Source organism: Rhinichthys klamathensis, unplaced genomic scaffold, assembly GCF_029890125.1.
Source record: "Rhinichthys klamathensis goyatoka isolate OS25496 unplaced genomic scaffold, OSU_Roscu_1.1 h1tg000006l_1, whole genome shotgun sequence".
Classification (NCBI taxonomy): domain Eukaryota; kingdom Metazoa; phylum Chordata; class Actinopteri; order Cypriniformes; family Leuciscidae; genus Rhinichthys; species Rhinichthys klamathensis.
In genome coordinates this window covers 4,757,755-4,774,667 of record NW_026606559.1, presented here as the reverse complement: position 1 = coordinate 4,774,667, position 16,913 = coordinate 4,757,755, and positions in this window count along the sequence as shown.

Genomic DNA, 16,913 nt, shown 5'->3' with positions numbered 1-16,913 from the left:
TTGGCAGTAGCTTCCGCGCTGCCAGAAAATCTACCAAGGGAACCAGCCCCTCGAGGCTGGCCTCTGGTGTAATAAAGACAGCCAGTTCGGGGACCTGAAACATACTGGCAGGAACCACCCGAACTGACTGTTTTCGAACCCCCCTCAGAGGGCGCGAGTCCGACGCAATGTCGAGTTGACGCTGCGCCAGAAGCTCGCTGGAGAACGCTGCGCCCCGAAGCACCAAGGGTGGCGGGGTTGGCAGAACGGTCCCCTGAGGGCACAGAGATGGAAAGGGCACCGTATAATGAGGTGTACACCATTCCACCCCGGTTGGGGCTGCCCTCACCGGTCTGACGCCGTGGCGCCAGACCTTTTCTTTTGAGCCGCAGCCTTCTCAGCATGAAGAACGGTCCTCGGATCCGGCTTCTGCTTTGAAGGCTTTGGCTGCTGTGTTGTGTATGAGAAACTAGCCGGCTGGAGCTGCTCACGCCCAGCAGCCCCAGTGGGTTAAACATAGCGAGGGAGAGATTATCTTGTATCTTTCTCCATGATTCCCATCAAATTGAGCCAGAGGTGTCTCTCAGTGACCACATTTCTTTGGCTACCATCCCTGAGAGATAAATCTGAGGCCCGACGGAGTTCTCAAACCCCATCGGGCCAAACTCCCTCACTTCTGTCCAAATACCACAGCAGGTCAGCCTGATATGCTTGCAGCACTGCTATAGTGTGCAAGCAGGCTCGTGCTAGACCCACTGCCATATATGCTTTTCCCACTAGATTAAAAAATAGTTTTCTTTAATGGTTTAAGCCGACGCCTTCAGGGACGATACTGAACAGTATAGTGCGGGAGACATAGCTCGCAAGTGTCTGTTCTACCCGGGGTATTGCCCCATAGCCATGCTCTCTTAACCCCCAAATATCTGAATATACATGAATGTGGGGCTAAAAAATGAGTAAGGCTTTTTCCATGATCTAGACAGCTCGCTGTGCAGATCGGGAAAAATGGAAGGCCCCGTGATGGAGGTGGAAAAATAGAGGGAAGGAAACTCGTTCAATTTATTTTAAGGACGAGTGCCCCCTTATTTCTGCTGGCCATTAAATATTTAATTTATCTACAGCCTTAGTAAACACCTCCACCAGCTTATTATTATATATATATATTTTTTTATATACATTCTTTATATATATACACTTTATTTTATATATAATATATAAACTATCATATATATATATATATATATATAGGCTATATATAATTCTCATACGCTGGGGAAGAGATGGCAAATCCACTTCCCCCATGATTGTGTACACTTTCAATGCCCAGCACATCTACCTCCTCGGAGGTAGAGCACTGAAGCATTGATTTCTCTCCCCGGGCGGAAGAGACCGGAGAGAGAGCACTGGATCCCTCGTGGAAAGGGAGGAGATAAGATCCGCGGACCCGTCTCCAACCCCGTAACGAGATCCTATTCGCGATCCACAGGAATGCATTCTCCGCGCTGCCTCGGCAGACGCGTGTCCTGCACCCCGAGGATCGCGAGCCTGGCCACTTTCCTCGAAAAGTGACAGGCGGGAGTGGAGCATGCGAAGCGAAAGCTTCTCACAATGTTGCAATCAGCCCCCTCGGAGGCTGATACCGCATGCTCCACTCCCAAACAAACTACACAAAGCTCGTATGTGTCCCCACCCGTTAAATAACGCGGGCAGGGAGAAGCACAGAGTTTGTAAAGTTGTTTCGCCATAACTCTTCCCAATAATATCGAACAGACAACAATAAATAGACAGAGACAGAGTAACACAGATCGCTTGCTGACACACAGAAGCTAATGCCGCGTTTCACCGGATGTGCTCTTATGCCTTCCTGGTCATGACGTCACCCGCCCGTGACGCTCATTCTTTCCATTGGACTAGTTGACATTGATGCTCAGACGCATTCACGCTGGGGGCGTTCCCAAAGCGTCAAGTGACGCATCGCGAGTTCCCTCGAAAGGGAACTCATTGCATTGGAATTTGAGGAGACAAAATTTGTGGATTGCATTTTTTTTTGCATTGCATTGCAAAAAAAAAAAAAATCCTCTATTCAATGAAAACCACAACATATATTCTTTCGCATTGCAATGCATTGAATTAAGTATATACAACAAACTTGCATTGAAGGGAAATGATCGCATTAGCTGTTGCATTAACTACCTCATACCTCTTGTGCATTAAAGAGTGCTATTGCGTTGCATTGCACAAACGATCTAACGATATGCATTGAAGAATATCAAATAAGCTATGTGCTGAGTGCATTTAAATGCATACCAGAACTGACTCATTCGGTTGTGCAACAAAGAGATAACATGAGTGCTCTTGCACTGCATTGCACAAACGATCTAACGATGTGCATAACTTATTAGCTATGTGCTTGGTGTGTTTTAATGAACTGACTCATTCGGTTGTGCAACGAAGAGTGCTCTTGCATTGAATTGCACAAACGATCTAACATTGTGCATTGAAGAATATTATATTCGCTATGTGCTTAGTGCATTTAAATGCATAGAACTGACTCATTCGGTTGTGCAACGAAGAGATAACATGACTCATTCCTTTGTGCATTAAAGGGATAACATGAGTGCTCTTGCACTGCAGTGCACATACGATCTAACGATGTGCATAACACATTAGCTATGTGTGTTTTAATGCATACCAGAACTGACTCATTCGGTTGTGCAACGAAGAGATAATATAAGTGCTGTTGCATTGAATTGCACAAACGATCTAACATTGTGCATTGAAGAATATTATATTCGCTATGTGCTTAGTGCATTTAAATCCATAGAACTGACTCATTCGGTTGTGCAACGAAGAGATAACATGACTCATTCCTTTGTGCATTAAAGAGATAACATGAGTGCTCTTGCACTGCATTGCACAAACGATCTTACGATGTGCATAACATATTAGCTATGTGCTCGGTGTGTTTTAATGCATACCAGAACTGACTCATTCGGTTGTGCAACGAAGAGATAATATAAGTGCTGTTGCATTGAATTGCACAAACGATCTAACATTGTGCATTGAAGAATATTATATTCGCTATGTGCTTAGTGCATTTAAATGCATAGAACTGACTCATTCGGTTGTGCAACGAAGAGATAACATGACTCATTCCTTTGTGCATTAAAGAGATAACATGAGTGCTCTTGCACTGCATTGCACAAACGATCTTACGATGTGTATAACATATTAGCTATGTGCTCGGTGTGTTTTAATGCATACCAGAACTGACTCATTCGGTTGTGCAACGAAGAGATAATATAAGTGCTGTTGCATTGAATTATCTAACATTGTGCATCGAAGAATATTATATTCGCTATGTGCTTAGTGCATTTAAATGAATAGAACTGACTCATTCGGTTGTGCAACGAAGAGATAACATGACTCATTCCTTTGTGCATTAAAGAGATAACATGAGTGCTCTTGCACTGCATTGCACAAACGATCTAACGATGTGCATAACACATTAGCTATGTGTGTTTTAATGCATACCAGAACTGACTCATTCGGTTGTGCAACGAAGAGATAATATAAGTGCTGTTGAATTGAATTGCACAAACGATCTAACATTGTGCATTGAAGAACATTATATTCGCTATGTGCTTAGTGCATTTAAATGCATACCAGAACTGACTCATTCGGTTGTGCAACGAAGACATGAGTACTAACTTCTTCCTTTGTGCATTAAAGAGATAACATGAGTCCTCTTGCACTGCATTGCACAAACGATCTAACGATGTGCAAAACACATTAGCTATGTGTGTTTTAATGCATACCAGAACTGACTCATTCGGTTGTGCAACGAAGAGATAATATAAGTGCTGTTGCATTGAATTGCACAAACGATCTAACATTGTGCATCGAAGAATATTATATTCGCTATGTGCTTAGTGCATTTAAATGCATAGAACTGACTCATTCGGTTGTGCAACGAAGAGATAACATGGCTCATTCCTTTGTGCATTAAAGGGATAACATGAGTGCTCTTGCACTGCAGTGCACATACGATCTAACGATGTGCATAACACATTAGCTATGTGTGTTTTAATGCATACCAGAACTGACTCATTCGGTTGTGCAACGAAAAGATAATATAAGTGCTGTTGCATTGAATTGCACAAACGATCTAACATTGTGCATTGAAGAATATTATATTCGCTATGTGCTTAGTGCATTTAACTGCATAGAACTGACTCATTCGGTTGTGCAACGAAGAGATAACATGACTCATTCCTTTGTGCATTAAAGAGATAACATGAGTGCTCTTGCACTGCATTGCACAAACGATCTTACGATGTGCATTACATATTAGCTATGTGCTCGGTGTGTTTTAATGCATACCAGAACTGACTCATTCGGTTGTGCAACGAAGACATGAGTACTAACTCCTTCCTTTGTGCATTAAAGAGATAACATGAGTGCTCTTGCACTGCATTGCACAAACGATCTAACGATGTGCATAACACATTAGCTATGTGCTTGGTGTGTTTTAATGCATACCAGAACTGACTCATTCGGTTGTGCAACGAAGAGATAATATAAGTGCTGTTGCATTGAAATGCACAAACGATCTAACATTGTGCATTGAAGAATATTATATTCGCTATGTGCTTAGTGTATTTAATTGCATACCGGAACTGACTCATTCAGTTGTGCAAAGAAGAAATAATATAAGTGATGTTGCATTGCATTGTACAAACGATCTAACATTGTGCATTGAAGAAAATCATATAATCTATGTGCTTAGTGCATATAAAAGCATACCAGAACTGACTCATTCGGTTGTGCAACGAAGATATAACATAAGTACTAACTCATTCCTTTGTGCATGAAAGAGATAACATGAGTGTTCTTGCACTGCATTGCACTAATGATCTAACGATGTGCATAACATATTAGCTATGTTCTTGGTGTGTTTTAATGCATACCAGAACTGACTCATTCGGTTGTGCAACGAAGAGATAACATTAGTGCGGTTGCATTGCATTGCACAACAATCTAACATTGTGCATTGAAGAATATCATGTAAGCAGGGCTTGACATTAACACCCGCCAACCCGCCAAATGCGGGTGGATTTCACTCGTGGCGGGTAACACAGTCGCTCCCACTAGCCACTTTGGCGTGTTGAAAAATTGTAGTCTTGTCAATAGACATCTGACATAACAAACAAATTGCAATTTGACACTACGACACTACAACTCCCATGAGTACTACCTGCACATAGTCTAGTGTTTGCCCATTGGTCCATTCGTGAATCCTCTTGAATGACAACACTGTAAACAAGAAGACACGCGGAGATTAAACTCGCGGACTGGCCGTCGGACTGAGGGCTGTTTTAGTCTGCCCTTAATTATCAACTTAATGTGATGATATAGCGAACTTTTTTAATAGCAGGAGAATCCAGACCACAGACGCGTCTCACGCTCTCCTGCAGTGCCGCTGCGCGAGGGTGCGCGCGCCAAATATGACATCCAGACTTTTGTCAAACGATCATCACACGCGACTGGTCGCATGCACACACACATCAACACAGCGTTCAGTCAGTTCGTGAGTGAGCGTGGCCGATATAAAGAAAAAATAATCTTCATGATTAAGGGACACGGTGTAACTACTAGCAGGGCTGCCCTTATGTCACGTCATATCACAACTATCTTTCCAGAGTTAATTCTATGTTTTAATAAAATTAATCATGCCATGAAAGAAAGCAGGAGATGCGTTTGTGGGAATAATCTGAAAAATAAAGACCTGTAGGCCTATACTTGTTTCAGGTGGACATATCTCCAGTTCCTCAGAGCTACCAGAGCTTCATGATGATAATTATTAAGTCAGAGCTCTGAGGAAATGCTGATGCAAAACAAACAATCCAAAGTCCCCAAAACTGTCATATAGGCGTATATAAAGTTGTAATCCTGTTGCCTTAATTGTGGATTTTTTCTTAGAAGAAATTATTTATTCTTTGCTTGTTGTTTCTAATGCAGATAATTGTTCTACTCTGTATTCCAGTATTTACTGCTGTAAAAAAAAAAAAAAAAAACGATGCAGCACTTTTATTATATAATAAGAAGCTATTTTATGTGTTTATCTTAATAGACAACATGTTTTCAAAAAAGGAGCTTTACAACCTTATCAGAGCTAATGATAATATTAGGACATTTTAGCACGTTTTAAGCCCCATTGTCAACTTTAATCATATAAAACGTAATTTTCCAACAACAAAAATGTGGCTAGTAAAAATGCTGCGTGGCTAGTAATTTTGGAAAACCACTAGCCACATTGGCTAGTGAGCAAAAAAGTTAATGTCAAGCCCTGCATGTAAGCTATGTGCTTAGTGCATTTAAATGCATACCAGAACTGACTCATTCGGTTGTGCAACGAAGATATAACATAAGTACTAACTCATTCCTTTGTGCATTAAAGAGATAACATGAGCGCTCTTGCACTGCATTGTACAAACGATCTAACGATGTGCATAACATATTAGCTATGTGCTTGGTGTGTTTTTAATGCATACCAGAACTGACTCTGAACTGATTTTGCATTGAAGAATATCATATAAGCTATGTGCTTAGTGCATTTAAATGCATACCAGAACTGACTAATTCGGTTGTGCAACGAAGATATAACAGAAGTACCAACTCATTTCTTTGTGCATTAAAGAGATAACATGAGTGCTCTTGCACTGCATTGCATAACGATGTGCATAACATATAAGCAATGTGCTTGGTGTGTTTTAATGCATACCAGAAATGACTCATTCAGTTGTGCAACGAAGAGATAATATAAGTGCTGTTGCATTGCTTTGCACAAACGATCTAACATTGTGCATTGAAGAATAACATATAAGACTGTTGCATTGCATTGCATACCAGAACTAACTCGTTTTACTTTGAGAAAATTCAATTTGTGCTGTTGCATTGAAAATTAAATTTGTGCTGTTGCATTGTTGCATGCAAAAAATATTCCTCTATGCAATGAAAATCACAACATATGTTCTTTCGCATTGCAATGCATACTACAACAAACTTGCATTGAAGGGAAATGATCGCATTAGCCCTTGCATTACAATGCATAGAATAACATAGGAGTTAACATAGGAGTTGCATTACATTGCACAAGCGATCTAAGATTTAGCGTTGAAGAATAACATATAATGTTGCACACATGTTGCATTTCAATGCGTGCCAGAACTAACTCGTTGTGCATTGTAGAAGAAGAGATAACCTAAGTGCTGCTGCATTGCATTGAATCTATTTGATATATATATAACATATATCAAATACATTTATCATTGAATTTAAATAACATGCGCTTGTTGCGTTGTGCTTTGAGATGATATTTGTGTTTTTGCATTGCATTGCAAAAAAATCTAAATTAATTACTCTATGCAATGAAAACACATAACATATGTGCTTTCGCTTTACACGACTAACATTTGTGTATTAAATGGAAATCATTGAAAAACCTATTCCATTGCAATGAACACAATAACAAACCCATTCAGTTTGTGTAAGGAAGCGATAACATATGTGCATTGCATTACACAAACGATCTAACATTGCGCATTGAAGAATAACATATAAGCTATGCACTTGTTGCAGTGCATTGCATACCAGAACTAACTCATTGCGTTGTGCTTTGAGGAGATATAATTTGTGCTGTTTCAGTACATTGCATAAAATCTAAATTATTTCTCTATGCAAAGAAAACCACAATACATGTTCTTTTTTGCATTGAAGGGAAATTATTGCATTAGCTCTTGCATTAACAATGCGCAGAATAACTACCTCATAACTCTTGTCCAACGAAGAGATAACATAGGAGTTGTAATGCATTGCAAAGGCGATCCAAGAATTAGCGTTGAAGAATAACATTTATATGTTATTCTTCAAGCACATGTTGCATTTCAAAGCATGCCAGAACTAATTCATTCCTTTGTGCATTAAAGAGATAACATGAGTGCTGTTGCACTGCATCGCACAAACGATCTGACGATGTCCAATGAAGAATTCCACATCGGAATGAATTATTTCTTGTACACAGCTTATATGTTATTCTTCAATGCACAATGTTTGATCTTGTGTGCACAGCAGATATGTTAATCTTGTCGTTGCAGAATGGAATGGGTTACTTATTGTGTGCAGTGTAAAGCAACGGCTAAAGCAATGATTTCTATACATTCTCGTAGACTCCCTTTGACGTCACTTCAACCATACAAGAGTCCATGAACATTATGTTACTATACATACAAATTGACGTCTTGTGATGTTAAATCAGCCAGAAAATTGTCCATATTTGACATATTGATAATTTTGTTGGCCAAAGGGTCCTCATAGACTTCTTCTCATGAAAACATCAGCTAAACAGCTGTCAATATGTCACCCTCTGAATACATTTTTGCAAAAGAGTACTTGAACATTAACTTTCTATACACATTGACTCCTTTTGATGTGAAATCCAAAAGTCCATTTTTGACCTAGTGATTATATTTCTAACCAGAGTCAATGAACATTAACTCCACTATATATACACACTGACTTGTCGTAATATTATATAAGGAAGACTATAGTCCATATTTGACCTACTGAACATATTACTTGAAAAAAAGTCCTCAAAATGTTTTTTACTATAATAAACTTAAAGACTCCTTTTAATGTTAAATCAGCCAATATTTGACCCAAAGAACATATTTCTGGCCAAAGAACCCTCGATCTTGAACTTTCTTATACATGCTCATATGTAGACTCTTTCTGATGCTTCATAAACAATAGAGAAGTCCATATCTGACCTATTGAACTTATTTCTGGTCAAAGGGTCCTCAAAAGTTTTTAAACTATATACATTTATAGACTCCTTCTGATGTTGAATCAGCCATACAGAGAACTACTGAACATACTTTTGGCCAAAGAGTTTTTTAACATTAAATTGCCGAACATAATTGACTTTTGATGATACATTAGCCATACAAAAGTGCATTTCTGACCTACTAAACATATTTCTGGCCAAAGATTCCTTAAAGATGAACTTAATATACATTCAGATTTATTTTTTCTGATGTTACTTCAGCCATATTTCTTGTCGAAGAGTATTTGAAACTTGAAATTTCTATACATTCTTGTTGTGTCCTTCCGATATTACCTCAGCCATACAGAAGTTCATATTTGACCCAAGGAACCTATTTCTGGCTAAAGAGGCCTTAATCTTTAACATTCTATACTTACTCATAGACTCCTGATTCTTCATTAGCCATTTAGAAGTCTGACCTTTTGAACTTATTTTTGAGCAAAGGGTCCTCAAAAGGTTTTAAACTATGTAAACTTATAGACTCCTTCTGATGTTAAATCAGGAATACAGAGGTTCCTTTTTGAACTACTGAACACACTTTTGGCCATAGAGTCTTTGAACATTAACTTTCTATACATTTTGACTCCTTTTGATGTTACATAATCCATACAAAAGTCCACATCTGACCGACTGAACAAATTTCTGGCAAAAGATTCCTTAAACATGAACTTACTATACATTCAGATTGATTTCCTCTGATGTATTATCAGCCAGACGGCAGTCAAAATTTGAACTACTAAAACATATTTCTGGCCAAAGAGAAATTTGAACTTTCTATACAAACTTGTTGACTCCTAAAGACATAAAAAAGTTCATATTTGACCCAAATAACATATTTTTGGCCAATGTCCTCAATCTTGAACTTTCTATATATTCTTATAGACTCCTTCTGATTATTCATAAGCCATTTAGTCCATATCTGACCGATTGAACTTATTTCTGGTCAAAGGGTCCTCAAATCGTTTAAATTATATACATTTAGAGACTCTTTCTGATGTTAAATCAGCCATACAGAATTCCAAATTTGAGCTACTGAACATATTACTGCCCAAAGAGTCCTTAAAGTTTAACACTATACATTAAGATTGATTCCTTTTGATGTTATATCAGCCAGACGGCAGTCAAAATTTGAACTACTAAATATATTTCTGGCCAATAAGTATTCGTACCTTGACCTTTCTATACATTCTTGTTGTCTCATTCCGATATTACGTCAGCCATACAGAAGTTCATTTTTGACCCAAGGAACATATTTCTTGCCAGAGAATCCTCGATCTAGAACTTTCTATACATACTCATAGATTAATACTTCAAAAGCCATTTAGAAGCCCATATCAGAACATTTGAACTTATTTCCGGACAAAATGGCATTTGAGGATTCAAATGGTTTTAAACTATATAAACTTAGAGACTCCTTCTGATGTTAAATCAGCCAATACAGAGGTTACTTATTTGAACTACTAAAACATATTTCTGGCCAAAGAGTAATAGAAACTTGAACTTTCTATACAAGCTTGTTGACTCCTTCTGATGTCACGTTAAGCATACAGAAATTCCTATTTGACCCAAGGAACATATTTCTGGCCAAAGAATCCTCGATTTGAAACTTTCTATACATGCTTATAGACTCCTTCTGATGCTTCATAAGCCACATAGAAGTCCATATCTGACCTATTGAACTTATTACCGGACAAAGGGTGGTCAAATGGTTTTAAACTATATCAACTTAGAGACTCCTTCTGATGTTAAATCAGCCATGAAGAGGTTCCTTTTTGAACTACTGAACATACTTTTGGCCAAAGAGTCTTTGAACATTAAATTTCATACATATTGACTCCTTTTGATGTTAGATTGTCCATACAAAAGTCCACATCTGACCAACAGAACATATTACTGGCCAAAAAGTATTTGAAACTTGAACTTTCTATACAAACTTGTTAACTCCTTCTGATGTCACGTCAGACATACAGAAGTTCATATTTGACCCAAGGAACATATTTTTGGCTAAAGAATCCCCAATCTAGAACTTTTATATACATACTCATAGACTCCTTCTGATGCTCCATAAGCCATATAGAAGTCCATATCTGACCTATTGAACTTATTACCGGACAAAGGGTGGTCAAATGGTTTTAAACTATATAAACTTAGAGACTCCTTGTGATGTTTAATCAGCCACTCAGAGGTTCCTTTTTGAACTACTGAACATACTTTTGGGCAAAGAGTCTTTGAACATTAAATTGCCATACATACTGACTCCTTTTGATGTTACATAATCCACACAAAAGTCCACATCTGACCTACTGAACAAATTTCTGGCAAAAGATTCCTTAAATATTAACTTACTATAGATTCAGATTTATTTCTTCCTATGTCATATCAGCCAGACGGGAGTCAAAATTTTAACTACTGAAAGAAATTTCTGGCCAAAGAGTACTCGAAACTTGAACTTTCTATACAAACTTGTTGACTCCTTCTGATGTCACGTTAGGCATACAGAAGTTCATATTTGACCCAAGGAACATATTTCTGGCCAAAGTGTCCTCAATCTTGAACTTTCTATACATACTCATAGACTCCTTCTGATTCTTCATAAGCCATTTAGAAGTCCATATCTGACCTTTTGAACTTATTTCTGGTCAAATGTCTTCAAAAGGTTTTAAACAATATAAACTTATAGACTCCTTCTGATGTTAAATCAGGAATACATAGGTTCCTTTTTGAACTACTGAACACACTTTTGGCCAAAGAGTCTTTGAACATTAAATTTCCATACATATTGACTCCTTTTGATGTTACATTATCCATACAAAAGTCCACATTTGACCAACTGAACATATTACTGGTCAAAAAGTACTCAAAACTTGAACTTTCTATACAAACTTGTTAACTCCTTCTGATGTCACGTCAGACATACAGAAGTTCATATTTGACCCAAGGACCATATTTCTGGCTAAATAATCCCTGATCTAGAACTTTTATATACATATTCATAGACCCCTTCTGATGCTTCATAAGCCATTTAGAAGTCCATATCTGACCTATTGAACTTATTACCGGACGAAGGGTCCTCAAAAGTTTTTAAACTATATAAACTTATAGACTCCTTCTGATGTTAAATCAGCCATACAGATGTTCCTTTTTGAACTACTGAACATGCTTTTGGCCAAAGAGTCTTTGAACATAATTTTTTTATACATATTGACCCCTTTTGATGATACATTAGCCATACAAAAGTCCACATTCAACCTACTGAAAATGTTTCTGGCCAAAGATTCCTTAAAGATTAATACTATATATTCAGATTGATTTCTTCTGATGACATATCAGCCAGACGGCAGTCAAATTTTGAAACTAATGAAACATATTTTGGGCCGAAGAGTATTCGAAACTTGAACTTTCAATACAAACTTGTTGACTCCTTCAGATGTCACATTAGGCATACAGAAGTTCATTTTTGACCATATCTGACCTCTTGAACTTGTTGATGTTAAATCAGCCATACAGAGGTTCCTTTTTTGAACTACTGAACATACTTTTGGGCAAAGTTTTGGGCAAAGAGTCTTTGAACTTTAAATGGCCATACATATTGACTCCTTTTGATGTTACATTATCCATACAAACGTCCACATCTGACCTACTGAACAAATTTCTGGCCAAAGATTCATTAAAGATGAACTTACTATACATTCAGATTGAATTATTCTGATGTTATATCAGCCAGACGGCAGTCAAAATTTGAACTACTAAAACATATTTCTGGCCAAAGAGAACTAGAAACTTGAACTTTCGGTAACACTTTATAATAACTGCATGCTATTAATCATTTGTTAAGCATGAGTAAACAGTTAATTCATCATTTATAAAGCATTAATAGACATTAATAAGCAGTTTATAAATACAGCTATAAACACCTTTTTTCTTGATTTATAAGCATATCTATAATGCGTTTAATAATTGTATTTTCATACTTTGTTAATGATCAATTAATAATTTCTAAATGAAGTATAGCATTATTTATAAACCAGTTATTTAAGAGTTGTCAGTTATTCATAAGAGCACTTAGAAAGTGTAAGTAAATGTAGTAAATACAGGTAGTTATAAAGCATTTAGTAGTGGTCAGTTAACTATTTTGTGAGCTAATCTAAAGTGAGGACTACTCATGCCTTGTAAAGCATTTATAAAGGAGATTTAAAGGCTCATCAATCTTCTAAACAGTAAAATGTAACAAACACAACACAGTGATTCAGAACATAGAAATATTTAACAGCCTTTAAATCTCCTTTATAAATGCTTTACAAGGCATGAATAGTCCTCACTTTAGATGAGCTCACAAACATAGTTAACTGACCACTACTAAATGCTTTATAACTACCCGAATTAACCCTGAATTACAGCTTAAATACATGTTAATAAAGCATTTATTAACACACTAAGTAACCATCACTATATGTCTGAATAATAAGATGTATGAATGTACATTTAAATAGTTTATTAATCATTTACTTACACGTTCTAAGTAATCTTGTGAACCACTGACAACTCCTAAATAACTGGTTTATAAAAAATGCAATTAATCATTTAGAAATAATAAATTGATCATTAATAAAGGATGAAAATACAATTATTAAATAAATTATGGATATGCTTGTAAATCAAGAAGAAAGCATTTATAGCTGTATTTATAAACTGCTTATTAATGTCTATTAATGCTTTATGAATGATGAATTAACTGTTTACTCATGCTTAACTAATGATTATTAGCGTGTAGTTATTATAAAGTGTTACCGAACTTTCTATACATACTCGTTGACACCTTCTGATGTTAAATCAGCCATACAGATGTTCCTTTTTGAATACAAATTAATACAGAAGTTCATTTTTGACCCAAGGAACATATTCCTTGCCAAGGAATCCTCGATAGAACTTTCTATACACATTCATAGATTTAGAAGCCCATATCTGACCATTTGAACTTATTTCTGGTCAAAGGGTCCTCAAAAGTTTTTAAACTATATCAACGTATAGACTCCTTCTGATGTTAAATCAGCCATTTTTGAACTACTGAACAAACTTTTAGACAAAAAGTCTTTGAACATTAATTTTTTATACATATTGACCCCTTTTGATGATACATTAGCCATACAAAAGTCCACATTTAACCTACAGAAAATGTTTCTGGCCAAAGATTCCTTAAAGATTAACACTATATATTCAGATTGATTTCTTCTAAAGTCATATCAGCCAGACGGCAGTCAAATTTTGAAACTAATGAACATATTTCTGGCCGAAGAGTATTCGAAACTTGAACTTTCAATATAAACTTGTTGACTCCTTCAGATGTCACGTTAGGCAGAAGTTCATTTTTGACCCAAGGAACATATTTCTTGCCAAAGAATCCTCGATCTAGAACTTTCTATACACACTCATAGACTCCATCTGATGCTTCATAAAAGCCATTTAGAAGCCCATATCTGACCTTTTAAACTTATTTCTGGTCCTCAAAAGTTTTTAAACTATATCAACTTATAGACTCCTTCTGATGTTAAATCAGCCATACAGAGGTTCCATTTTGAACTACTGAACATACTTTTGGCCTACTTTTGAGTCTTTCAAACATTAAATTTCCATACATATTGACTCCTTTTGATGTTATATTATCCATACAAAAGTCCACGTTTGACCTACTGAACATATTTCTGGCCAAAGATTCCTTAAAGATGAACTTAATATACATTCAGATTTATTTTTTCTGATGTTACTTCAGCCATATTTCTTGTCGAAGAGTATTTGAAACTTGAAATTTCTATACATTCTTGTTGTGTCCTTCCGATATTACCTCAGCCATACAGAAGTTCATATTTGACCCAAGGAACCTATTTCTGGCTAAAGAGGCCTTAATCTTTAACATTCTATACTTACTCATAGACTCCTGATTCTTCATTAGCCATTTAGAAGTCTGACCTTTTGAACTTATTTTTGAGCAAAGGGTCCTCAAAAGGTTTTAAACTATGTAAACTTATAGACTCCTTCTGATGTTAAATCAGGAATACAGAGGTTCCTTTTTGAACTACTGAACACACTTTTGGCCATAGAGTCTTTGAACATTAACTTTCTATACATTTTGACTCCTTTTGATGTTACATAATCCATACAAAAGTCCACATCTGACCGACTGAACAAATTTCTGGCAAAAGATTCCTTAAACATGAACTTACTATACGTTCAGATTGATTTCCTCTGATGTATTATCAGCCAGACGGCAGTCAAAATTTGAACTACTAAAACATATTTCTGGCCAAAGAGAAACTTGAACTTTCTATACAAACTTGTTGACTCCTAAAGACATAAAAAAGTTCATATTTGACCCAAATAACATATTTTTGGCCAATGTCCTCAATCTTGAACTTTCTATATATTCTTATAGACTCCTTCTGATTATTCTTAAGCCATTTAGTCCATATCTGACCGATTGAACTTATTTCTGGTCAAAGGGTCCTCAAATCGTTTAAATTATATACATTTAGAGACTTAAATCACTGTTAAATCAGCCATACAGAATTCCAAATTTGAGCTACTGAACATATTACTGCCCAAAGAGTCCTTAAAGTAATACTTCAAAAGCCATTTAGAAGCCCATATCAGAACATTTGAACTTATTTCCGGACAAAATGGCATTTGAGGATTCAAATGGTTTTAAACTATATAAACTTAGAGACTCCTTCTGATGTTAAATCGGCCAATACAGAGGTTACTTATTTGAACTACTAAAACATATTTCTGGCCAAAGAGTAATAGAAACTTGAACTTTCTATACAAGCTTGTTGACTCCTTCTGATGTCACGTTAAGCATACAGAAATTCCTATTTGACCCAAGGAACATATTTCTGGCCAAAGAATCCTCGATTTGAAACTTTCTATACATGCTTATAGACTCCTTCTGATGCTTCATAAGCCACATAGAAGTCCATATCTGACCTATTGAACTTATTACCGGACAAAGGGTGGTCAAATGGTTTTAAACTATATCAACTTAGAGACTCCTTCTGATGTTAAATCAGCCATGAAGAGGTTCCTTTTTGAACTACTGAACATACTTTTGGCCAAAGAGTCTTTGAACATTAAATTTCATACATATTGACTCCTTTTGATGTTAGATTGTCCATACAAAAGTCCACATCTGACCAACAGAACATATTACTGGCCAAAAAGTATTTGAAACTTGAACTTTCTATACAAACTTGTTAACTCCTTCTGATGTCACGTCAGACATACAGAAGTTCATATTTGACCCAAGGAACATATTTTTGGCTAAAGAATCCCCAATCTAGAACTTTTATATACATACTCATAGACTCCTTCTGATGCTCCATAAGCCATATAGAAGTCCATATCTGACCTATTGAACTTATTACCGGACAAAGGGTGGTCAAATGGTTTTAAACTATATAAACTTAGAGACTCCTTGTGATGTTTAATCAGCCACTCAGAGGTTCCTTTTTGAACTACTGAACATACTTTTGGGCAAAGAGTCTTTGAACATTAAATTGCCATACATACTGACTCCTTTTGATGTTACATAATCCACACAAAAGTCCACATCTGACCTACTGAACAAATTTCTGGCAAAAGATTCCTTAAATATTAACTTACTATAGATTCAGATTTATTTCTTCCTATGTCATATCAGCCAGACGGGAGTCAAAATTTTAACTACTGAAAGAAATTTCTGGCCAAAGAGTACTCGAAACTTGAACTTTCTATACAAACTTGTTGACTCCTTCTGATGTCACGTTAGGCATACAGAAGTTCATATTTGACCCAAGGAACATATTTCTGGCCAAAGTGTCCTCAATCTTGAACTTTCTATACATACTCATAGACTCCTTCTGATTCTTCATAAGCCATTTAGAAGTCCATATCTGACCTTTTGAGCTTATTTCTGGTCAAATGTCTTCAAAAGGTTTTAAACAATATAAACTTATAGACTCCTTCTGATGTTAAATCAGGAATACATAGGTTCCTTTTTGAACTACTGAACACACTTTTG